The following is a 25,572-nucleotide window of genomic DNA, read 5'->3' on the forward strand; positions in this document are numbered from 1 at the left end:
AACACTTTACATCGTGGGCATTTCCCTTTTTAAAAATGGGGACGATGATAGAGGTGCGCCGTGACAAAGGTAAGCCCAATTAGCACACAGACTTCAATACGCAGGTGAGGACAGTGGTCCAAAACCCTGTATTATCTCTGAACAAATCAAGAAGGACGCCGTCCGGACCCGGAGCCTTTTTGCACCAGCTGTCCATAACTGCCTTATGCACCTCCTTCTCACTAAAATCAAGTTTTGGACGAGGGAAGTCGGCCATTGGCATTTCATCAACAGCCCTGTTACCAATAGCATACATACTGGAAAAATGCGCCAACCAGACCTCTGCCATAATATGAACCGTTACTATGTCTTCGGAGGTTGAGGGTGATACAACTGACCGCACTGCCTTCCAAAAGGCTTGAGGATCTTTAAGCTGACAGGCTCTAACTATAGACTCCCATTTCTCCTCCTTCATGGTCAATTTATTTTTCTTTAGTGCCATTTGATAAATCTTTCTAGTTGCTGCAATTGCACCCTGGTTTCTGGGAGATTGTTTTAGGGTCCTGTGCAAGCGTTCATTATCAAACCAGGATTTAGCATAGGGGCGTGGCTGAATACAAGGTTTAGATAGCATCCCTTAATCAATGTTAAAAGGTAAATAAAATGGCCAGGTGTAAGTGCTGGGTCTCCTATTTCTAAATTACAGGCATCTAGCAAAACTGAACTTCCACAAACAACCTGATACATAATATGCTTCAGGTTCGCCGTTCGCTATACCACCCTTCATCCAGCATCCCTCACGGTTAGCACTTGAGGAAGCAGGGTCTTAGGCTTATTTTGCTTTAGCTGGACTGCTATTTGCATTGCAATGGGGCTGTGGTCACTATAAATCTGGGCAAGGGGTGGTTTGGGAAAACCATGCACCCTGTAACGGGCACCCCTTGGTGCCTGCCACACTGTGCTTGGTTGGTAAGAGGGGTCCCCTGGGTGCCACCACAGGCTCCAACTGGAGGCCTATGGGTGAAGGAGGGAATGCTAGATGCCCCCCAAATCAGATTCTGACATCTGTTTTGCATTGGGCAGACCGAATCGGAACAGCTGGCCGAATCGGACATCATAATAACTTGTTCAGAAATTGTGTCCCTAGAGCTGTACAATTTGGCTCCAAATGTCTCGGGCTGTCCGAAGGCCGTTCGGAACCAATTGGGACAGCCCAAATGATTTACTTACATTGTAATTGGTCCTCCAGAAAGGGCTCCGGTTTGATCAGAAACATAGGTTCCAAATCCGATTCACCGAATCCGAATCCCGTTCAGAGCCTTTCCATACGGCATCATATTTGACCCCATAGTCTATAACACTCCCAGGACCCGTTCCTATAAAGTTTGGAAAATCAGAATTATGGGCCTTGTTGACAGAGTCACACTCAGCCAGCAAAGAAAACAGTATGTGTCCCCTAGTGCCCATATCCTTATGATCAAATTCGTGGGTGGATGGATCATAAATGGTCGATGTTAGGGGGAGTAGATGCCCTAATTTGGTGTTAAAATCCGCTGCCACTAGCAGATTAAAGGGACGTTCAGCCCGGGCCTCTTTTACTAGTAACAGGTCAATTGCAGAGAACAACCCCATAAAATTACAAAGGGCCTTGCTGAAAAAATGTGTTATTATAAAAATTCATCATATAAACCCTATAGATGCCATTCCAGCAAAGGCAGAACACCTGCACCTCCCGCTGGTCTAAAAGAAGGGGAGTAATATTATAGCCAATATTAAGTTTAAACCAGATTGATAGCCCCCCTTTGGCCTGTCCAGAGGGTGATGCTATCGCTGGCAGGGAGAAACACATGCATCCATTGAAGGCTACCTCTTTCAGGTCCCAAGTTTCTTGTATAAAGACTACATCATAATAAAGTATAAGGGATTTCCAACCTTCAGGGAGAATATTCACTACCTTCAGACTCTGGTATTCAGGCCTTTCTTGTAAAATCGGGCAATTAACATGGCCTTACACCCTATCCAGATGATCAAGGCTTGATAAAAGAGGGGAAATAGGCAGGTGAGTGCTGGATATCTCACTACTAAACATACCTCCATTGTCTATGGCACCAATACCGCCGTACACCTTTCTTTCCAGTCAATCATTATCTTCCAACCCTGCCATATATCTAATTTTAGGGGTACTGGTGGATGTAACGAGGATCTAAGAATGAATTGCTTGGTGCAAGGGGTCCTTCTATATTGACAATGGGGATTGCCAGATGCCGGTAAAAAAAACAAGTGACAAGATCTTAACAGGACTGGATCTTGTCCTTTCAGCCCTCGCTGGGCCCAATATGTCTTTCACAAAAAGGGGGTTACGAAAATGTATAACAATGTCATCCCCATTGTATCGTTTACTCAACCCACCAATCCCTCCCACGCATCTTGCCAGAAGGATCTCTTTTGAAACGTCCCAATGGGCACATACATTTGTGTTCAACCAGTGTATTGATTTGTTCATAAAGCCCCTTGTAGATTCCAAGCTAGGTAACACAATTATGTAGGGAGCAGACGGAGGAAGGAGATCAATCACTGGCAGGGGTACTAGGCTTGGTTGACGACTTGCTGCCAGGTTAACCACCTGTTTGACTATAAGTGGATGCTCTTCATATATCCAGGAGGCACCATTAAGATCCAGACTATTGACCTCAGCAGGGTTATGGCTTACAACAAGCCGCTCTCCCCTACTTGGGGTGGCTTGGGGCAAAGGAGGTACTGGCTAGTACTGGGTTTCCTGGGAGCAAGTTACTATGCCGGCACCCGATGATTCAGAAAGTTTCGCCTCAATATGGGCGAGCCGGTCAATAGTAGGGCACAAACAGGTCACCTAAACTGCTGCTAAAGAGCTTCCATGTATCTTATGTAATAGCAGATGATTGCACAGACTAATCCCCACTACAGGGCATTTTGTGGTGCACAGATTTGCCCTGGGCTGTTGGAGGTTTATTAATCACTGTGCTCACAGAATTCCGCCTACTCTTTGATTTAGGCCCAATATCTAAGTTAGGATCTTGGTCTAGGGCCACCAAACACATGATATTGTCCACATCAACTTGGCCTATAATGGTGTATGCAAAACATCATCTGGCATGGCAAAACTAGCTGGGCCTTCGGCCCCAAAATTGGCCTTGATGGTTGGAACAACTGAGGGGCTTAATGCAGTAGTAATAGATGGCCTCGAACGTAAAGACTCCAAAGGACCACCAGTGGTATTACAACTTGCCTGATTCAAGAGTCGAGCTGGTACAGAGTCCTCCAAGATGAGGGAAAGATGTTGCTCCACCAACCTAATCTCATTCAAGACCATATCCATGGTAAGTGTCAGATATTTGTCAGTTGCGGAATGAGAACATGGTAGTGGTGCAATGGGTGTACCCAAAATACCTTCTTTTTTCCCATGATCAAAATATGACAAAATGAGGCACAGAGCACTAAAAACAATCAAAACAAATAGGACAGTGCCTCTATTTATGAGACCTCCTCAGGAATGACCTAGATCCAGATGCAAAGTCTCAGTGGGTGGCCCAGCCCAGCCTCTTCCGGGCTATGACATGTCCCGCGCACGTCCCATGCAGTGGGATAACTCCTGTAAACTTATGGCACTCCTCCACGGGCCAAATGCAGCAGCAGCGGGACCTGGAGCCCCTGGTTAGTGACGCAGCAAGCCTCCATCAAAGTCAATTTAAGACCTTTCTAATCCATCCACCTATTGGTGCAACATTTCTGGGGTCACAAAGACCCAGTGCTTGGAACTCCAATTGCCCCTAAAATGCCCTTGAAGTTGATGGCTGAGAAATCGTGGCATCCCTCATGTTTTTTAAACTTTATTGATGGACTTGGATCATCCTAGGTGTACTTAGATAGAGATGATCATCCCATTTTACTGTGTAATCAGCTTTGCTATCAACAGAATGTTAGGTGGTATATAATAGTACTTTCTATTTGAATGACTATATATCTTTGGATGATTTCTCGTGCTAGAAATTACTTAATCCCAGGGGCTGGTTGCCAGCTTTAAGGTGGATGTAGGATATTGCTAAGGTTTCTAGGTTCCATTTTCAAAAGGTGAGACTCCAGTGTAAATTAACTTGGCAATCTACAATACAGGCACATTTATAATATAACATTTTTTAAAAAGCTAATTGGAAAGTAAAATGGTTAAAGTAATAAAAACATTATCACATAAGCACTGCTCATGAAATTACAATTTCACTAAGAAATTATAGGTTCAAAATGCCTATATATTCACTGTTCAAGAATGTGCATCACAAAACAACATACACAGTTTAAACAAAAGCACGCTTAAATAAGAAACACCATAAAAATCTAACTGTAAAAAAACAGCGAATGCAGCAAAAATAAAAACCATCTGTCAAGGAGTAAATATTAATCTATGATTTCATCTCAGTTAGCATGGCTTATACAAACTGCCACACGCTACCCTGAGTATTCGATCCATGAGTCATTGAATTAAGAATACGTTTTAAGGATTAAGGGCCAGATGTAGGTAAATGAGAAATACTGATTTCTTAATAGCAAATTTCTTCATGTGGTGACAGGGACAGTGAAGACAATAGACATAGTAGAGGAAACCAGAAGGAAGCATTCCCATCATTCCTGAAAAGTCCTGAGATGAGAAGCTTGAAACAAGGTTTAAAAGTTAGGATTAAATAGAAAGCAAAATAGGTCTGATATATTGTAGTTTGATAACAACTAGTGCTACTCGTCCCGGGGAAAAATAGATCTGGTATAGTGTAAATTAATTTCCTATTTACACTTTGAACTTTGGCCAAAGGTATTTCTCTCTTTATTTATTTAGGGTTCTTACAAAACTTCACATCTTCTTTTAGTTACTTCAGAGTGCTTACATGGAGAAAAAAGAGGAAGTTCAGTAGCGGCTGGCACGGTTTGGGGGTGGTGGGGGTGGGGGAGATAGGAGAAGCGAGTGTTAAAAAAAAAAAATGTACCTTCTTGCTGCTTCCTTGCCGCGTCTCTCCTCTGTAGTCCCTCGCTCCAGCCTGGAACAGGAAGCACACCCAGGTTCCCCATAGCCAATGACTACTCTGTAATGCAGCGGTCCGAGAGCTGTGGCTTGGTGCTCATACGGGGACTGGGAACCTGGTCATGCTCTCCACCCAGGCTGCAATACAGCCTGGGCGAGAAACATGCAAGGTGCATATGAATGTTTACACCCCCTCCACGATGGCGGGCCAAACATTCATGAGCACTAACAAAGTGTGCTCACCACTCCCTCTGCTCCTCTCCTCAGAGCAGCCACGTCCCGCAAAGCTGCTGTGGCAGGAACAAATAAAATGACAACAACATCCAGTTATTATCCTTTTATTTTTCCTTTATTTCACTTCTAAAAATCAATGTGGCGATGCTCCTTCACCTTAGAGGAGGAGCCACCACTGAGGAAGTTATTTAAATCTGCTGAGGTTGGAAACCATGTCTGAAATCCTTCAATCATGACGCGTGTCTTGTGGGAAGTTCAGTTGAAAAAAGTCTAAGATAGTTAGTTTTCAGATGCTTTCTGAAACCCTTGTATTTGGGATCAGATCTCAAGATTGGGTTTAGAATGTTGTACAATCTGGGAACTTGCATTTCTAAGCATCTAACTTTCTCTATGTTTCAGCTCCTTGAATGCTTATCAGTTGATTACATTTGCAGCTTCTGAGTTGAGGTTTATAGTTGGGGGATAAGGTGGTGCCAGTTTCTGCATGTATTTTATGCTTACATCTCATGGGATGATCAAAGGGCCCTGAGCTTGATTCATTAGCAGTGGCAGCTCCTGGAGGGAGTGCTGCGGGGCGGTGAGGCGGGCGGGGGGTAATAAACTTCGGCATATGGCTCAACGGAGGTAAGTACGTAAATAAATAAATAAAACGAATTACATTGCGCGTGCTGCATTGCAATTTGCACAGTAACCACATTATTTACATCTTGTTGTGAAGCCGAGCCTTAACAGAGACCTAAGTACATGGTAATCACCTAACCATAATTAGTCTGTTCTGGTGCAACCAACAAAAAACATAACAGTTCCGAGTGAGATCATGAATGTCTCTGTAACCCTCCCTCTTATACCTCCACTGTCCAAATGATGGGTCCCTCCTTATGGGAGAGCCCAACCTTCCCTCTCCAGTACTGGGTGCTCGTCCACCTCGGGAGCTGTTGTGCAGGGGTCCTGGATGCCCTTAGGATACCTACTGCGGGCACCCACTACACCCAGGTTTCTCATCCCCCAAGGACCTGTCCTAGATCATGCCAACTGCACCTGTGGTTGCTAGGTAAGGACCATGTGTTAGCAACCACCTTGAACCCCTGTGCCCCTGCAACCTTCTTTTGACTTGCTGCCAGCACCCCATGGAGGGTCCAGTTATGCTGATGTTAATTTGGTATAAAAGGATACCAAACACTGAAAGAAACTGAAAAGTTATAAAATGGGACATTTACAACATGTTCTATCTCAAGTAGTGCTTGTAGCAATCAGACTTACACATAAGTATCCTTTGAACGGCCTGTCCCGCCAATTCCATGCTTGCCACAGCGGTGGCTGTGCCACTCCGATATGAATGGAAACTATAGTTTTGAGGATCCAAACCTGCTAACACTAGGGACCTGCTAAGAACCTTGGCAAATTGAAACCTTGTGAGTGGCATGCCATCCTTATGTACCAAAAGGGGGCCTACTGTCCATTGTACCCAGTGGACTATAAAGGCTTCCAGATTACCGACAGCACTCATTCCCTGGGACCCAGTGAATCCGTATGTGGTCCCCCTACCCATCTGGTCGGTCTTAGAATGGATAATGGTGACCTTCAGGGAGCTATTTGACCATTGAATATCTGTTACCTGCAGACTAACACTCATGTCATAAGGCACAGGGTCAGACTGATTTGCATATAGCCATGTCTGAACTGGGGTGGCTGAGTGAACTAAAGAATGGTGATGGATTAAACCAGATCAGTTGACTGGGGGTGAGTGTTTGATTTGTTCAAACGCTCCGTCCATCATCCCCTTTTGTATCGCTTTGTTCGCCCTAAGTGTGGCAGGGTATACTCAGACGTGAGTCCCTTGTTCACTTGGCCACTGGATTAAAGATAGCCTGGCTGATGAGGATTATGAATCCGAAACCGGTCCCAGGATGCTTGTTTCCGGTCCAGGGAAGACATGGCTTGGCAGTTCGGGCTGGACTGTTCCCATAAGGCACAGGGTCAGACTGATTTGCATATAGTCATGTCTGAACTGGGGTGGCTGAGTGAACTAAAGAATGGTGATGGATTAAACCCAGATCAGTTGACTGGGGGTGAGTGTTTGATTTGTTCAAACGCTCCGTCCATCATCCCCTTTTGTATCGCTCAACTTCAGACCTGGCATGGCATGCGCAATTGGCCTGGAAAATGGGTGGCCAATGAGTATGATGCAGGCCTCAAAATTCAACTGCCCAACTACCACCTGTAACTGATGTAGTGTCATATTCGTACCTCCCAGACATTCCTCACGAAGGCCCTGGAAATGCAGTGACCATTTCCTGGGGAAGCCTAGAAATGCCTGCCTTGGAATTCAATTCTATCCCCAGTAATTCAATTGTGGCAGCTGGGCCACAGGTCTTTGCTAGAGGTAACCAGAATATCCTCATCCATTCCGGGAAAAATTATAACACCATCCCACACTCCTCAGGAAATCATCCAAATAATGTAGTGCCCACTGGTGCCCTAATCTCTGCCTAAATACGCACTCCAAGAAGTAAGCATAGGAGACTGAACAGCCTTTGGGCAAACATTTGTCAAACTGGAAGGCATTCTCAAATTTGAAACCCAACAAATAAAAGTCTTCAGGATGCAGTGGTAGCAGCCTAAAGGTCGATTCTATATCTGATTTTGCAAGCAAAGTCCTAGATCCCAGCTCCTGGAGCATTGCAATAGCTTGATCTAACAAGGAGTGCTTAACTGGGCACAGTGTCTCATCGACAGCCTCATTGACCGATTGACCCTTTGGTGTAGACAAGTTGTGCATCAAACGGTACTCCCTTGGGCCTTTCTCCGGGACTTCCCCTAAGGGGGAACACTAGAAATTCTCCAAAGGGATGAAATCTGTCACCCTCCCAAGATTCATCTCTTTCAAATATGTAAGTAATATGTCACACCAACACTACCCTCAGCTGGGATCCTGAAACTACTCCTAAAACCCTCATACAAAGACTGCGCTGCTACAATGTTGCTCTAAACATTCAATCATGACATCATTACTGGCCAGTTAACCAAGGGTGGGGAGCTTGACCAATAGTGGCTGCTCATTCCTGTTTTTAGGGACTCAATCCTTTGTCTTTTTAAAACACTTGAACTCGGGGTGCACGGGTAGGCCACAGAAAGAGCAACAGTGGTTGAACTTGCATGCCCCTGGGGCTCTGGAGCAAGATCTTTCATTGAAGTCCCGGCATGATCCCTCTTCGGTCCTGCCCCCTGACTTACTTGTTGCTCCCAAGCCCGATCAAAAGAGCTGGCTGGTGGCACCCTCAACCTTCTGCAGCTTCATGTAGTGCAACCATGCATTCACATCAATCTAATCCCACCCTAATGTGGGTCTAGTGGTTTTAATTCACTAAAATTATTTGTCATAATCCCTCCATGCAGTGTCTCCAAACTCATCATCCACACAAACTATCTTATTCTGGTAACACGCCAATTGTACTACCAGGGTTGGGAATCGCTCCTCCATGATTGCCTGGAAAACTGAGAAACCGTTGACCCAATTCAACATTGTCTATTCCACCCTTTCCTTGTAAGGTCAATCCCACACTCCCTAGAATGTGAGCACTCCTTTCACCGTTTGGTCTCCTCCTACTCATATACATCTACAATTAACTCACAGATATGAACATAAGTGCCTTTCCAAATCTTCTCTTTAACATCTGTAGCCATGTAACTGCCAAACTGATCCGGCTCTGAACGCACTTCCCACAAACCCATGCTTGGCAATGGTGAAAACATAGTTGTTGGCGTAACTTCCTTGGGGAGGGATAGGGCCCAAGCTGCTGATGGCACTGCTTGTGCCCCACTACCTACTTGTGAGGCACTAGCCACTACTGTCCACTGCACCACCTACACATCTGATGCACCTGTCACACCCACCTGCCCTTATGTACCCTGTCCCGCTATGCAATCCAAATGGACCACCAGCCTCCTGGCCCTTTCTACATGGTCACTCTCCTCTACACCTACCAATGCACCGCACATTAATAATGTAGACCACACATCTACCCTTGAAAGCCAACGCAAAACACTGGCTAGTTTCCCTACCAACTCCGGCTGCCCCACACTGCATGATGGCGTGACCCCAATAACCATGTTGCTATTACAGTTCTGTACAATTCTGCTGTTTGCCGCCGGCACTGCCACTGCAGGAGTGCTGCCTTGACCTTCACCACCACTTACACTGCCCAACAGGCACAACCTCATGGGTGACCCCTGATTGTGGTATTACAATAACTTCAGAACACAGAGATACAGGAAACAGAAAAAACTGATCTCTTCAAAGGTATTCATGCTTTCCTGCCCCGTTACCTGTAGAAAAGAATAGTATTTTGCTCATTACGTAGTCAAAGTCTATCTCTTTCTCTCCCTCTCTTGCTCCCTCCCCTTCCCCTCTCCCGCTCTCTCTCTTCCTCTCTTCTCCTCCTCCTCCCCTCTCCCTCTCCCCTTACATCCAACCTGTAGGTCATATGTACAAACCTATTTTATGGTCAGAAACATTCCGATTTAAAGTATGTAACCACATAATAAGTTTTATCTTCATTTGAAAACTTTTACAAACTCCTAAAATGGGACTGTGACTCTCATACCAATTTGCTATTTGGAAGACCCATAATCCGGTTACAAAACATTAAAAAGTTGAAGACTTGATAGCCCATTTGCAAAAGAAATTGGACCCCCTCCCCCTTTATCAATTTAAAAAAATTGAGAATAGTCAGTGGTTCAGAGGTACACTGCCAACTCTCGGAGAATATATTAAAAAAAGAAACTTTTCTTTTTTAATTGCAGTCCCAAGGACTGCAATTAAAAAAGTTTCCTTAAAGAAAAGTGGGTTGCATTTTAAAAAAAAAATAGTTTTTATGATCACAGATATGGAGGTATGCTAACCCTAGCAGGCCACATTCTGGAGATGGTCACCAATCAGAACGAGTTTCAATTTGCAAACTACCTCTTACTAGCCACAAAAATACTGGTTGCAAATTGCAAAAAAAAAATTCTGACCAGTAATTCGTACAGATGGCCTTAAATTTCAATTGGTAGGAAGAGTAAATCTTCATGTTAACAAGCGCACCTTTCCCTTTTTGTGTTTCTTAGTCCTCATATAACATCAATAAAGGTATTGGGAGCTTGTATGTAGCAGGTTAATCCACCGATAGTTCCCCCACTGGGAGAAGCAATCGCAATTACACTCCTGTTCGAGCTCCATAACCAACTAGCTGAGTCTTTTTCAGAGTGAATCATTAGGTCTTCTGACTTAGCTATTGATATTTTAAATCATAGGAGCGATTTCTTTCTTATGCACTTTATACTTATGTTTCAAAATTATTGCTCTTCCTCTTTATCCCAGGTCTCCCAAAATCTAGTATTTCTACTTTTTTCCGGTGAACTCTTATATTCTAGCAATCTTATTCTACAAATTGATGATACCCACTTGGATCTGTTTGGGGATATAGGTGATACCCATTTAATACAAATCTCCCACCTTGCCAAGAATGCTATTATGAATAAAAGTGATTTTTGATTTTTGGATAATTTGCACCCCTCGTCTACCCCAAAAATAACCAATTTAAGGCATATCCTAATGTCTTGACTTATAACCTCTTTAATCATCTTAGCCACTTCCAGCTAGAAAAGAGCTATCAGAGAGCACCGCCAGAACATACGGACGTCATCCACCCTTTCTTCTCCACATTTCTGGCTCCTTTTCGGCTCTTATTTCCAAAATGTTGACATCTTCCATGGTGTCCAGTATGCCCTATGCACTGTAAAGAGATGTTTTTTTTTTTTAGGGGAGCGGACTTCACAGTGGACCAAAAAGTAGACATTGATACTTGCCATATGTCTTCCAAATTCAGACTGGGGAGGTCCCTCTTCCAGATCTCCTCCAGCTTTAGAAGGGGTTCTTCTCCTGCCTCAATTAATACCCAGTACCATTTTGAAACCTCCTTTTTCTCCGGAGTTGTTAGTTGGCGATCATTTTCACTGTTGCCTCTATATTCTCCCATTTTTTCAAACTATTCGCCCAACTCAGCAATTGATAGTACTTGAATTTATCGAGATACCCGTCTGTGGCTCTCTCTAGCACCTCCCAGGGAACAAGTCAGTTTTCTTGCAGAAGCTTACCCCTCTTGTTTATTCCAGCTTGTTTTAGAGGGATGGCCATTTTATCTACTAGACTTGCAGGAGTCCCCGGGGAGTCCCATATTGGGGCAGAAGTGCAGTAGTAGGGTATCTCCAATAAACATCTGATGTGGTACCATAGACTACTCACAGTTTTCAGAACTTTTAACCTCACTTTTTTGTAGTATTTGGGATGGCCGAACTTGTTTAAAAAATTGTCATATTTTCCTCCTCCGTTGTTAATACTCTTTGAAAGGGGGTATAATAGGCATTTTCCAAAAGTAGAGCTCTAAAGGTTTTAAACTGAAAAGCACGATAGTAAGCAGTCAGGTCGGGACTGGCAATTTCCCCATAGATATTCCTCCTACGTAACCTTTTTTATGCTATCCTGACCCCTTTGTTTGACCAAATAAAACTGCTCAGAGTCCCTTGTAGTTTCTTGATAGGGATCAGATCAAACTCCAATGGAATTGTATCAAACATAAACGTAAACTTTAGTAGAATTGACATCTTCGGTAAATTGGATCTCCCTAAAAAGGATAATGGAAGACTGTTCTAGGTCTTCAATAGATTTATTGATTCCTTTTCGACCCTTAAAAAATGTGTGTGTGCTAAATCATTAAGGCTATGAACCACCTGTATCCCCAAATATATGATCTCTATTTTCACCAATGGGCTATGACATTTGGTATTCCACTCCATTATTTCAGTTTTTTGCTGATTAACTAAATATCCTGAGACGTTACCAAAATCTTCTAGTGTTTTAATAGTCTAAGGATAGGATGTCTTAATTTTGCTAGTAAAAATCATCAGGTCATCTGCATAAAGGATCACCTTTTTTCCCAGTATTTATATTTGAAAGCGGTAATATTTGGGTTTACTCTAATTTTCTCTGCCAAAGGTTTGATATATATATTGAAAAGTAAAGGGGAGAGTGGGCATCCCTGGCGGGTCCCTCATTTAATTTGAATCTGATCTGTAAGGTTCCCATTTACTAGAAATCTTGCTGTGGGGTTTTTATATATTCTTGACACTGCTCGTAAAAAACTCTCCCCCAGATCGTGTTTCTTTGTTAAGCATTGTAAGAAGGGCTAGCTAACCCGATAAAATTCTTTTGCAGCATCAAAAGTAAGAATTGACAGGGGCATATTGTTAGTACTTGCTAGGTCTATTGTGCCAATCGCTTCTAGGGTTAGATCGTGCAGTTGTCTCCCCTTTATAAAACCCTTTTGGTCAGGGTGCAATAATTGATCAATCACCCTCTCTAGCCGTTTTGTCAATATCTGGGTACAAATTTTGTAATCTGAGTTTAAAAGAGAAATCGGTCTTTATGACTCACATCATTTGGGATTTTTATTTGGTTTTAAAATAATGGTAATCGTTGCCTTCTCCCATGAGCGCGGCAACTCGGGCCCTTCTAGAAAGATACCATTTATGAGTTCTATCAGCTGTGGGGCCAGTTCTTCTTTAAGAACTTTGTAAAGCTCATTTGGGAGGCTGTCTGGACCTGCGGCTTTTCCCTTTTTCCTTCTTCCCAGTCCTAGTTCTACTTCCTCTTAGCTGATCTTCGCACAAACGAGATTCTGAGATGTAAGATTTGTACCTTCTAAGTACCTTTGTATTTACCCCCCTGATACTATATTATCTTCATTACATAGATCTTTAAAGAAAGAATCTAAAACCTTCCTTATCTCTTTATCTTCTTAATGAGATCGGCGTTCTAGCATTTAGGATTTCAGAGACGATATTCCTATTTACTTCTGCTTTGGTTTTCCATGCTAGCAGCTTCCTGCAGCCCTCTTCATATTCGTAGTGTGAGATTTGGCTTACTTCCCATTTCTTTGTAGTCTCTTCTTCTAAGAAACTACATAATCTATACTTTGCTTCTTGCAAATTATCTTGATTTAGTTTGTGTGTTTGTATATTCATGGAATTCTCTAGTACCTTAGATAATTTTGCTATACTATCTTCCAGCTCTATGATTTTAGCCTTCCTTTCCTTATTTTGATTAATGGAAACGCTATTTAATCTTCCCCTCATAACGTCTTTATATGTGTCCCATAATATGTGCATCTGAGCTGCGTGACTATTAGTCTGGAAAAATGTTTTTGTCTCTCTTTTTTTAGGATTTCAACCAAATTGTTGTTTGTTAAAAATACCCGATTTAAAGTCCATCCTTTTTGTATCAATGGCTGATTTAGTATAAATGCTAGGACGACCGCTGAATGATCCAATAAGTGTTCTACGATGTGCTCCACACTTTCAACTTTATTGCTAATCCTATTATTCATTACAATAAAGTCAAGCCTTGAGGAGTGATCATACTTTTTATTTGTAAACTTATATCGGTTACCCGTATCTCCTTTTTCTCTTCATATGTCTTTTAAGCCTAAATCTTCCATCATACTTTCCAAAAAAGATCTCATTCTTGGAGTGTTTACTATGTTCCTGGTTGATGATTTATCTAGCATTGGATCCATCAAAAGATTAAAATCAGCCCCCATTAGAATAGGGATATTTATATCTAGAAAAACATTATATAAGTCCTGAAGTAGGCACGTATCATCAATGTTGGAGCCATAGTATCCCACAATTGCATACCAGTTGTTGTACACTTTAACCTTCACTACAATCCCTCTACCCATTTTAATCTACCGTACAGTTTCCCATGCATGCTTGGATGGATCTTCTAAAGAGAATTGCTACCCTTTTTATGCAGCAGTCCTGATCTGTACATACATAATGTTCTATCGATCTTTGATCTTTTCATATTTTACCCCATTCTACTTTCAACAAGTGGGTTTCTTGTATTATAAATATTTCACTCTTTGAGAATATCTAATACTCCAGAATTCTCCTCCATCTACTAGCAACCTTAAGCCCATTGGCATTCCAACTTAACCCCTTGCATGCTCATGATGGCCCCCAGCCATCACGCATCACAGTGGGCGTGTGCAGACGATGGCCGGGGGCTGTCCGAAATCCGCCCACTCATAAAGACTCCCGCACAGCGCGAAAATTCATCGCGCACGCAAGGGGTTGAGATGCTCACTGTTAGAAGACTATTACCTTTGGGGGAAATAGAGGCCCGTGACCTGGAATGGTTTGAGGAAAAAATAGAACAAGTGGTCCAATGTCTTCGAATCGCATTAAAAAGAGATAAAATAAACAAACATATAATCCCAGCAAGACGACCGAAATGGTTCTCTGGAGATTGTCAGAAGAAAAAAAGAGAAATCAGGAAAGAAACCAGAATGATCAGAAAGAAATACGATCAGAAGAGACAAATGCACCTTGAAAAATTGAAAAGAGAATATAAAAAGTTATTTGCAAATGCTAAAAGAACTTATAAGGATAAATGCTGGGAAAATGTATTGCAAACTATCCAATCGAAGAATTTAAGACAATTCTGGAAACTAGTCAAAACAGCAGCAGATCACCCAGTCGGGGCAATGAATTGTGCGGTAGACGAGGCAGTTTGGGAGAAGTATTTGAAGGAAATTTATGGCCCACGGAGAGATTTAGTAGAAGAAGGGCTAGAATCATGGCAAGGGTTAGTAGAAGATCTAAAACTAGACTTTACAGAACAATAGCTAATTCAAAGTTAACACGAGCCGCAGGCCCAGACAATCTCCCAGCAATAATAATAAAATCTGAGATGAAGTGGTGGGCGAAGTTCCTATCTCAGATGTTCCTGGTGATCATAGAAGGAGGGGAAATACCTAAGAACTGGAAGGGAGCAGTAATAAGGCCAGTACACAAAAAAGGGGATGTGAATGCACCACAAAACTATAGGTTAATTAACCTGCTAGATATATGGGGAAAAGTGTTTTCAAAAATAATTTTGAATAGATTAAAGAACTGGGTAGAGGAGTTTGCAATAGTACCAACTGAACAGGGGGGCTGTAAGGAAGGCCATTCCACGGTCGACCATTGCTTTGCCCTGTGGGCCGCGGCACTCAAGTCAAAGGAACAAAATGGTAAGCTGTGCTGCTGTTTTGTTGACTTTCGAGCCGTGTTTGACTCAGTTGATCGGAACTGCCTCTGGGAAACCCTAGAAAATAAAAAGATCCCCGCGGGTTTGCTGAGGATAATAAAAGAGTTACACAGCGTTAATTGGGCCCAAGTAATTAGGGACACAGAGGGGTCACTAACTCCAAAAATAGCAATCGAGAACGGCCTCAGACAGGGCTGTGTGCTAGCCCCCTGCTCTTTGCAATATTTTTGGCTGACTTACCGGCAACTCTAGAGGTTGAAAGAAGTGCAAGCCCGAGAATGGATGGTAAGAAAATGTCCTGCCTGTTGTATGCAGATGATTTGGTGATTTTAGATCAGACCGAAATTGGCCTACAAAGGAAATTAAATGTTTTTAGAGATTATTTTAATGCAAAATTTGTAACTTTAAATATGGAAAAAACTAAGATTTTATGCTTCGGAAAAAAGAGACTAGCTTCAGCTGGGTGTTAGGAGATCTCAAATTGGAAATTGTGAATGAATATCGTTATCTGGGGGTGTGGTTTGACAAGGCGTTAAAGTGGCATACCCACCTAGAAGCCCAGAAAGCTAAGGCCTTCACATCGATCTGTGGTCTGAAGAAATTCATTCGAGATTATCGAGATATGTCACACAGACCGCTGTTGAAGGTCTTTAGCGCAATGATCCCCCCGCAAATACTATATGGAGCAGAGGTCCTTTACCGCAGCCGGAAACAAGGTTGGTACTTAGAGGAAGGAAAGTGTCTGAAAACCCTGCTGACATTACCACCCTCATCGATGATACAAGTGATAAGAACAGAGATAGGTACAACCGCTTGGAGCACACAGGCACAAATGATTCTAATTAGTTTTTGGGAGTGGTTGGATATAGATATATACAAGAAGGTGTCACAGTGGTGTAGGAAAGAGACCCTACTAAGTAGCCTTAAATGGGCTAAAGACGCAAGGAAGAAAATATTACAGGCCTGTGAAAATATAAAGGTGAAAATCTCCCATGATTCCCTGCAGGTAGAATTCTCTAAAAGTGAGCTCATGAAATACGGTCAAGAAGCCTCAAGAAAAGCAGATATGGTATACTTAGAGAAGAAAAAATCGGTGCAATTAATGAGGGAGTCATGGCGAAAAGAAAATTGGTTCCCTTACCTGGATATCTTACCCAACTATTGGTATAGACAGGATATTTTAAGACTGAAAATAGGTATAAACCCCTAGCTAGTAAATGAAGAACTAAAAAGAAAAATGTTACACTGTGATTGCTATTGTAAATGTAGTTTGGGTACTAAAGGAGCTATATTGCACATTCTGCTAGATTGTGTAATATTATTATTAGAGCAGCGTAAACGTTATCCCTGCCTGTTATTTTTAAATATTATATAAGGCAACGGATTAATCCAGTAGAACTATTAACAGAAATGACAAATCTTGACATAGCGATTGCAGTGGAGAACTATATGAAAGAAATCAAAAGTTGCCTTGGAGAAAATTAGTTGAAATGTGTAGTGATTTTAAATAATTGTAACTTTGTATTAGGTTATTTTAAAGAATATTTTATTATATAATTTTATAATGTGCTGTATCCCGAGTATGAGCATCGAATTTTGGACCACTCACCAAATACGTATTAACTTTCTTAACATTGAGAATGTACAAACTGTGATGTTTTAATCTGTGTAATTTGATTTATATTTGTTTAAAGACTAAGGTCTAAATAAACATTGATTTGACAGTGACACTGTTAGAAGGTGGTTCTCCCCATCTGAGCTGCCTTGATTTTTCGCTTTTTGACCACCTAATGTTTGAGCTTTTACTGGGGAGAGCTTCATAAGCTGGGACTCACACAGTGAACTCATGATGAAAGAAACTGAATGTGGACTTTACCGTTGTCTCCCTTGTAAGAGAAGGCCGCTACGCTGCAGCCAGAGTAAGGGGCACCAGACTGATTGCATGTAGACACGTGTGCACCAGTGTAAGGGCTGTGTTAGGGAGATTTCTGTTGTGCGCAGTCCAGGAACAGGTACAGATAAAATGGTGTGGCAGGAATTATGCAGAGTTGGGTGGTGACATGGAATAGGCTTTATAGTTTGGGAAGACACATGTGAGGGAAAGTCAGTGTGCTTTACTGTTTCCACTGTAGAAACCCTCCAGTTTCCTCCAATGAAGACGGGGGCCACATGGGGTAGTTTCACTTTCCTAGGGCCTACAAATTCCAGACTTGCACCAAAGTATACAGTAAGTTGTGTAAAAAGAAGTATTCTGCTGAGTCCAAAGCCATATCTGTACGGCTTATGGGCCATCCAGAAATGTCATATTCCCCTGACTGCGCTGATAACCAGTGTTAAGGGAAACAATAGTTCAATTTGGCCCAATCCGGTCCTGTGCAAACATGTGGGGTTCCCAGGGGGGAGACAAGGAAAATTTTAACTAGACAATTAATCATTGAGGGAGCACAAAAGTAGTAGGGGAACATATGTGGTGTAAAATATGCATTTTATTTTACACATGCATGATTAGGAATAGTCAACATAATCAGGTACTCACATTCAGTGAAAGGTGCGTAATGTGACAAAGTGAAGTGAACTTAAAAACATTACATAGCATTGACAACAGAATAGGAACTTCACATAAGTCAATACAATTGGGAACGTTCATGCTGTGGGGGTCGACATTACGCACCTTTAACTCAATGTGAGCACCTGATTATTTGGACTATTCCTAATCATGCGTGTGTAGAATAAAATGCCTATTTTACACCACATATGTTCCCCTACTACTTTCATGCTACCTCAATGATTAATTGTCTAGTTAAAATGTTCCTTGTGTCCCCCGCTGGGGGCACCACATGTTTGCACAGGACCCTATTGGGCCAAATCGAACTATTGTTTCCCATAACAAATGTGAACCCCAGGTTCTTCTAACGTGGTACCCTTGTTCTACCATTCCAGCTCATAGCCAGAGCCTGGCTGGGAGTGACCCTGCCAGGATGGATTCATTACTTTCCTCCCCAAGCTGTAGTATCAGAAGCCTAGCCCCTCACTGCAAGCCTATCAATGGCGAAGGTCTCCTTTCCAAGAGGGAGAGATAAGGGTGGAGCTGTAGATTATCCACCTGAACTGTCTGAACTGGGGTGGCAGAGTGGGCTAAAGAACGGTGATGGATTAAACCCAGATCTTTTGACTGGGTGGAGTATTTGATTGATTCAGATCCTCCGTCCATCACCGCCCCCTTTTGTACCGTAGATTATCCACCAGCAGCTGTCACCCGGTGTCAGGCACCAGATCTGTGGCCATGAAGGCAGCAAGAGGGGAAGGGGGCTTTTCAGAGACCATGTGGCATGAGACCCCTGCACGACGCCATTTTGAACTAATCCAGAGACCTGTGCTGGAAGGAGGGAGCAGGATACTACAGAAAAGCCTTCCTGCCAGCCCCCTCCAAATTCTTTTAAAAGGTCTTGCACAGGAAGAGGAGCTCTCGCTGGGGTGTGGTCTGCTGCGGAAGACTGGTGCTGGAGCCTGACACCATGGGCAGTTGGAAGGAGGAACCCCCTGCCTGTCCCAGGACTCTGGACTGCGCCTTGGAGGGAGTCCAGGGTCAGTGAGGAGAAGCCTGGGCCTCTGCGCAGTGAGAAGAGAGGCCCAGAAAAAGATCCAAGTGAAAGGCTGGTGCAGGGAGCCAGTGAAGACAGCTCCCTGCTGAGTCCCCCTCTTTGAGACCCGAAGGGTGGCAGAAAGTGCTCCCAGTGGCTAGGGCTGGCCACCAGGAGCAAGATGAGGCCACAATTGTGGAAATCAGTCTCCTAGGGGCTGAGATATACCCCCCACAAGGTAGGCGACCTTTGACCTCTGCCATGACCGACAACGAAGTGCGTGGCACTCCACTGCTGGTCTTGGATGTGCCTCTAGGGTGGGTCAGGTCCTGGGTGCTGCCCCAGAAGAAAGGGAAAGGGAAAGTCAGGGAGTGCTGTCGGGCTCCCCGTGAATGAGCCCCAGGGGGGCCATGAGCCTACCCTGGCCCCTGACAAAGAGAAACTTGGGGAGCGCCATCGCATTCCCAGTGAAGATGAAATGGGGTGCCAGGAGCCTACCCTGGGCCTTGAAGAAGCAGATGCCAAGGAGCACCGTCGAGCTCCCCTTGAAGTGAGCCCCAGGGTCCCGAGACCACCAACTCCAGGCCCCGCGGAAGGTGAAGTCGGGGTGCGCAGTCGTGTTCCCCATGAAGAGTTCTGTGGCCTGGGACCCCCAACTCTGGGACCCGGTGGCTGAGTATGGAGGAGGGAGTGCCGTCACACTCCCCCAAGCGAGATAAACTGAAGCCAGGGAGTGCCGGTGCGCTCACCGCGAAGACCTCCTATAGGCTCACCGCGAAGACCTCCTATAGGCTCGGGACCCCCAACTCTGGGCTGCAGTGATGCCAAGAGGAAGGGGTAGTGCCGCCGCACTCCCCCATGGCAGGAGGAAGGCAGAGGGAGTGCCGTCGCACTCCCCTGAGGACCCGCCGGTCAAGATGCAGCCGCCGTATCGGCCCTCAGGAGCGGGTAGACCAGAATGAAGGGTCGGCTACCGCAACAGCACGCGAGGGTACTGGCCAGACGGGCAGCCGGGGGTGGGCTCCCCAAGCTGCTCTCCAATGAGCCTGAAATAAGGGGTCCAGGTGGGACCGGGTCACCAATGAGCTGACAGGAGCGGCCAGTGGTGGGCTCCCCAAGCTGCAATCCACTCGCTGGCAACAAGAGGACCGGGAAGGACCGGGCCCCCAAAGAGGTCGATCTGTGGCATGAGGCTGCCCAGGATAGCAGTGTGGCTCTCCCCGAGCAGCAGGGGAGCCGCTGCTCTATTATTCACGGTGCCTGTGGATCGCCTCATAATGCTTTGCAGGGCCTGGACAGGCATGCATAAAGACATGCCCGTTTTCAGAGTATGGTGGCCCCAAGAGGACGGGGTCACCACTAAGTGGTTGCAAAGGTGCAGGTGGGCTGCAGGTGCCAGCAGACTTTCCCAGCATGAAGTGTGGGAGTCCCTCCCCAAGTCTCTGCGGACTTAACGGAAATAACCCCTCAATGGCTCAGCCATGCTCCAACAGCAACCTGTGGCTGGAACTTTTGATCTGCAGCTGGGGGTGTATTTGGGACTGCACCAAGGTGTGAAGGGCTGAACTGGGCATGTCTGGAGAAGGGCACCCCCTGGAGGTGAAGAGGTGCAATTGCACGAGAAGTGCATTTGCCTGATGTTGTTTCCTTTGAGGGACTGGAAATCACATGTGTAATGTGAAATCATAAGCAAAGTGGGGTTACGTTGCTGGACATCCCTGCTTGGGTGTGTGGCTGTACATGCTTGATCCTGTGATTTTAATGGTGATGCCTTGTAGGGGTTTTAATTGCAATGCATCATAATTTTTATCAGCTATGATAAGTACTGTCATTTTTAGTGATGCCTAAGTATGTATTCTTGCTGCTGCGTTAGGTGAAGAAGAACACAGACTGTTAGCCACTAAGATGTAGACGTGTATACTGTATGGTCAGTATAAGATGCTCAGTCAACGTTATGTGTCACCATGGCAGGTGTTCCCATTTTAAATGCTTGTTGAGATAATGGGGTGAGTCGGCACTGGGATGGTGCTAGTGGGCAAGGCCCGCACTCCGGGTTATGATCAAGCTACTGCATTAGGGGCCAAGATGATATGCATACATGGGAGTGACGGTACTAGACCCCACCCCCAATCTGCGGGAGGGGTAGGAAGGTTATGCAATGTCAAGTAGTGACACCAACAGCTTATGTACATTTGTAAATTGATGCATAGTATTGAGTAGTGTATGTGTAACAAATATACTCTTCCTTTTTTTTATAAAGAAAAGTATAGACTGCACAGTCAATTATTGAGTGTTATTTCTGTGCACTTGTAAATGGCGATTTCTAGCCCATACCATCTCCCTTGAGTAAGCCTTCGACTGCTCTGCAATGCTACCCTCTGAGAGTCAGGCGCTATAATGGGGTGTTTGGTTCCCACTGAAGGACAAATGTAGACATGTTATTTGTGAAGGCCTCCCAGATACTGCCTCGTTTTCCAACACTCACTATCTTATTTTTAAATTCTTCGGTCATTTCCTATAATTTGTTTCTGATTGGAGAAAATACTCTCTCTCTTTAAATTTAGCATATTACTGTTAAATGAGGACTCTCTTTTTTTTCTTCCACATGGTCCCCACCCTGTTCAATATATGTACAAATTTACCTGGGGGGAATGGCGGCCGTCGGTTAGACAGTCGAGCAGCTCTCTCTCCTTTTCGGGTAATTCATGGGTAATTTGGTGTGCGGTGCAATGTGGGAGATCCTACCTGGAGTGCAGAGTGTGTCGAGGTCATGGGGGGCACAGCGGACTTCTCACTCCGTTCGGTAAAATGGATGTATACAATGAATGTGGACGCCACGGCAGGAGGCAAGCGAAGTACAGATGCCCTCACACACCACGGAGCCGGAGTGTGGGTGGAGGCTGCTGCAGGGCTCTCAGCAGGTCATAGAGCCTTGGGCAGAATCTCTTACAGAGGAGCCCCAAGCAGTGCTGCCCTGTTTAAATTGAAGCCTGAACGGCTCAGAGAGAGGAGCAACTGGTGAGTTAGTATTTCCTTCAGCGCGATAAAAACACATCTATATCACCAGTAAAAAGGAGAACTGAGAAAAAGAAGCAGGAGCTCAAAATTCCTCCCCAATTCCAGGGAAGAAGTTGGGTGTTTCAAGTATTAAACCTGCTACGGAGGTAAGGAGGTTGGATGGTCTACTAAAAGGGCAGGTCAATAGATGTGCCTTAAGGAATAAGCAAATTTTGGCAAACACTGACACGTTAGATTTAGCCCACAACAGACAGATACCATTGATCATGAATATCTCACCTCAGCCCCCAGAAGATCAGAAAGTCCATTACAAGCCCATAAAATGGTGAAACAAGTGCGGAGGAAAGAACCAAAAACGTTCATGTGAGTTAAAGTAACACCCTCCCTGCGTTCCTATTTTAAAATCTTAGCTTTGGGAAAGGGGCAGTTAAGTCAACCATCTATAATGGATACACACAGTAATCCCAGTAAAGATCAACAGCGCCCTGGAATGGCGGAGTCTGATAAGATCCAAGCCACTAGTACTGTGCCAAGTTTGTCAGGCATATTAGAGACTTCTAATAGATACCAATATGACCTGGTATTGTCAAGTAAGATGACCAGTGAACCACCCCGGTTCCCCGAGGCATTGATAGTAACGTATTGAAAACGCAATCTTTGGATTAAGGGTTGTATAAACCTCGGACGTATTTTATTAAAATTAATAAAACATAATTATTATTCATAACACAAAAATTATTTTATACACAAAAAACTCAAATATATTCAACCATATTTCAAATGCACATATTTACACAAGTTTTGTTGGCTAACCTGAACATGAATCTAATACATAGCCATACCTAACCTAAAACTGGAATATGTACACTTTGTTTTCTGTGTATCCTGGATGAGCCTACGTGCAAGGTCATGACTTTTTCCTAACTACTTGCCAGGTGCCCCTTTACCGGAGTGACCTTGTGCAGGAGGCCTGTGTGCCCACCAAATCCTTTGGTGGACGCCCCCTCCTCCCTTCATGCTACCTCCCAGGGGCTGATGTAATGCCACGTTGGTGCCCAATGCGCCTGCGCAGGGGTTGGCTCAAGCTGCCTACCAGAAGCATAACTACCTCCACCCTCCACCCTTCAGCCGGCTGGCCGTGAGCGCACCCTGGAGTGTGGTGGGGGACCACTGTCCCTACACCAGGCATCCCTGTTAAACATAGGGATGCCTACTAAGAAATGTAAATTTTGACCTAGCAATCATGACCTTCCCGCAGACCAAGGATACTCAGACATAAAATACTACAAGTAAAAATTGCCAAGTGTCTAACTTGACCTTGAACCTGTAAAGTAACAAAATTACAAAACAACCATAATACAAGACTCTCAACCTGGAAAGAAAAACTGTTTTTTGAACAACACACATCTGAACAGAAAAAAATCCTAAACAACATCGCTGCCTCCGGGGATGGTGGGTGGGGAAAAGAGAAGAGAACAAACATGGAGGCACCCTTCAGTTCTCCTGCGCGTGGCAGGCAGCGTGATGTCGTCCCAGGGTGGAGCAGCGAAAGAAAGAGGCTCTTCCACTGCTCCGCTGGCCCTTTTAAAGAAGGAGAGAGGCTACCACCTTCCCCCACCCCACCACCCCAGCTGGAAAAAACAGGTCCTGGCCAGCCCTGGAGCCCGTTTTCCCTGCGTTGCCCCGCTGTCTCCATCCAATGAGCGGGCAGGACGTAGACCATGTAATTGATGCGGGCCCCGCCCCCCACTAGAAAGTGTCCCGGGGACCTGCACAACCGCCGTATTGGCGGCGTGACCGAGTTCCCGGTGGAGCCTTGCGAGTCTTGGCGGAAAAGGGAGAAGAAGAGACATCACAGGAAAAGTTACCCTCTGAGCACGCAGCGCAAGCAACCCTTCAAGTACTAGCAGGGAAAGGGACTCACCTAGAGATGGAGAGGATGATGACAAAACTCCTTAGCGAAATCGAAGAGCGGCTCAACATATCTGAAAAAAATAAGGGGAAAATACACGAAGTATGTGAAAGCCTAGAATGTAAGGTGAATTCAATAGTGGAAAGACTGGAAATCCACTGTAGAGAAACTAACTAGGGAAGCGGAAACAAATCAAAAGGAAATCTGTTCCCTTAAGACAGAGGAAAAAGATTTAAAAGATAAGATCGAGATTCCTGAAAACAACCCACGACGAAACAACATAAGGATTTTAAATGTCCCAGAAGGTTTTGAAGGAGACAATATAAAAACAGTAGTGATAGCTCTATTAAAAGAATTAATACCAACCCTTGATAGTAGTGTTTTGGAGGAGGACAAACAACGTGCACATCGAGACCCTTTTCGGAAATCGACAGTTAGGAAAACCCCGAGAAAGGTAATAGTAAATTTCATAGACATAGATGCTGAAAGAAAATATACTGTCGGAAAGCATCAAATCAGGTTATTTTATAAAAGAAGACTGGTCTTTTAGAATCAGATCAGACATCTCTAGGAAAATCCTAGACAGGCAATGGGAGCTGGGAAACTATGCAGGAGTTGAGATCTTTAGGCACCACCGTCCAAATGCGCTTTCCGGCCACTCATAGGGTAATGTGGAGCAATAAGATGCACAACATAAAAGACCCAACAGAGGCTGAGGGGCTAATTCAACAGATGAAAGAACACCAGAAATATTTGTTTTCTTTTCTCCTTGTTTTTCTAGAACCCCGAAACGGCGAGAGAGCTCAAATAATAAGGGTGCCAGTTCCAAGATCACCAGAAGATAAAGGGGAGGTTTTCCCCAGGGAGGGAAAGGGGGGGCACTAATTCACAGGTATATTTGTACATATAATAAGTGCACTATTCCTGTGTGCTTTCTGTTGGTTGGTTTTACTCTGCTGAAGTTCCTCCTGACTTCTAAGCTTATGCACCACTTCAGTAGGCTCTCAAAGGCCACCCATAGTAAGGCCTTGCAGACTTCTAGCAGGGTTGAGGACTGGCCTTCCTTAAGATACTATTGTGTTAGGTTGTGGTCATCAAATGAGACCACGATCCACACAGTGCTTGAAACTGAAACATCAAGGTGCAGACTCTCACTATCCCAGAGCATGATCCTAAAAGGTGTATGCACTCTCCCATTAAAAGTATCACACTCTTGTTGTTCGTAAAATGAAAGAAGTACCAGTACTCAGTGCCGGCACTGCAGGCCAGCAGAAAGAACTGCATCCGGAGAACCCCTCCCACCCCCCTTGCCATTGAAAGCCAGGGCGCTCCTCCCATTGTGTGTGTGGGTCTATGGTGCACACATCTGCATGTGTGCATTATGTTTGTAATCAATGGACATGAGGAGAATCCATCCATACATACATCTGTCCGTCCGTCCATCATTCATTCATCCATCCATCCATCTGTCTAGCTATTCAGCCTGCCTATGTCTGCCTAGCACTCGTGCGTCCATTCATCAATCCTGATCCTGTTGTCTACACAACTTTCTGTTGAGCTTTCTAGCAATCAATCTAAATATATTCGAATCTGCCTGCTTACCTCTCGACATGCCTTCCCTCTTTCCTTCCCTCCTTGCCGTCCTGTTTCTTTGTCTGTGTTCGTCTACCTG

The 25,572-nt window shown here is 44.4% G+C and overlaps 1 long non-coding RNA gene across 1 annotated transcript in view; it reads right to left on the reverse strand.

Moving 5' to 3' along the window:
* The window catches only part of LOC144824725 (uncharacterized), a 127,293-nt gene extending 103,352 nt beyond the window's left edge, over nt 1–23,941 (reverse strand). Inside the window, exon 1 of the long non-coding RNA XR_013609080.1 lies at nt 23,913–23,941. This is a non-coding gene — a long non-coding RNA (uncharacterized LOC144824725). The remainder of the gene's footprint in view (nt 1–23,912) is intronic.
* Nucleotides 23,942–25,572: the final 1,631 nt, after the last annotated feature.

The sequence above is a fragment of the Lissotriton helveticus genome, chromosome 3_1 (genome assembly GCF_964261635.1).
Source record: "Lissotriton helveticus chromosome 3_1, aLisHel1.1, whole genome shotgun sequence".
NCBI classification, from domain to species: domain Eukaryota; kingdom Metazoa; phylum Chordata; class Amphibia; order Caudata; family Salamandridae; genus Lissotriton; species Lissotriton helveticus.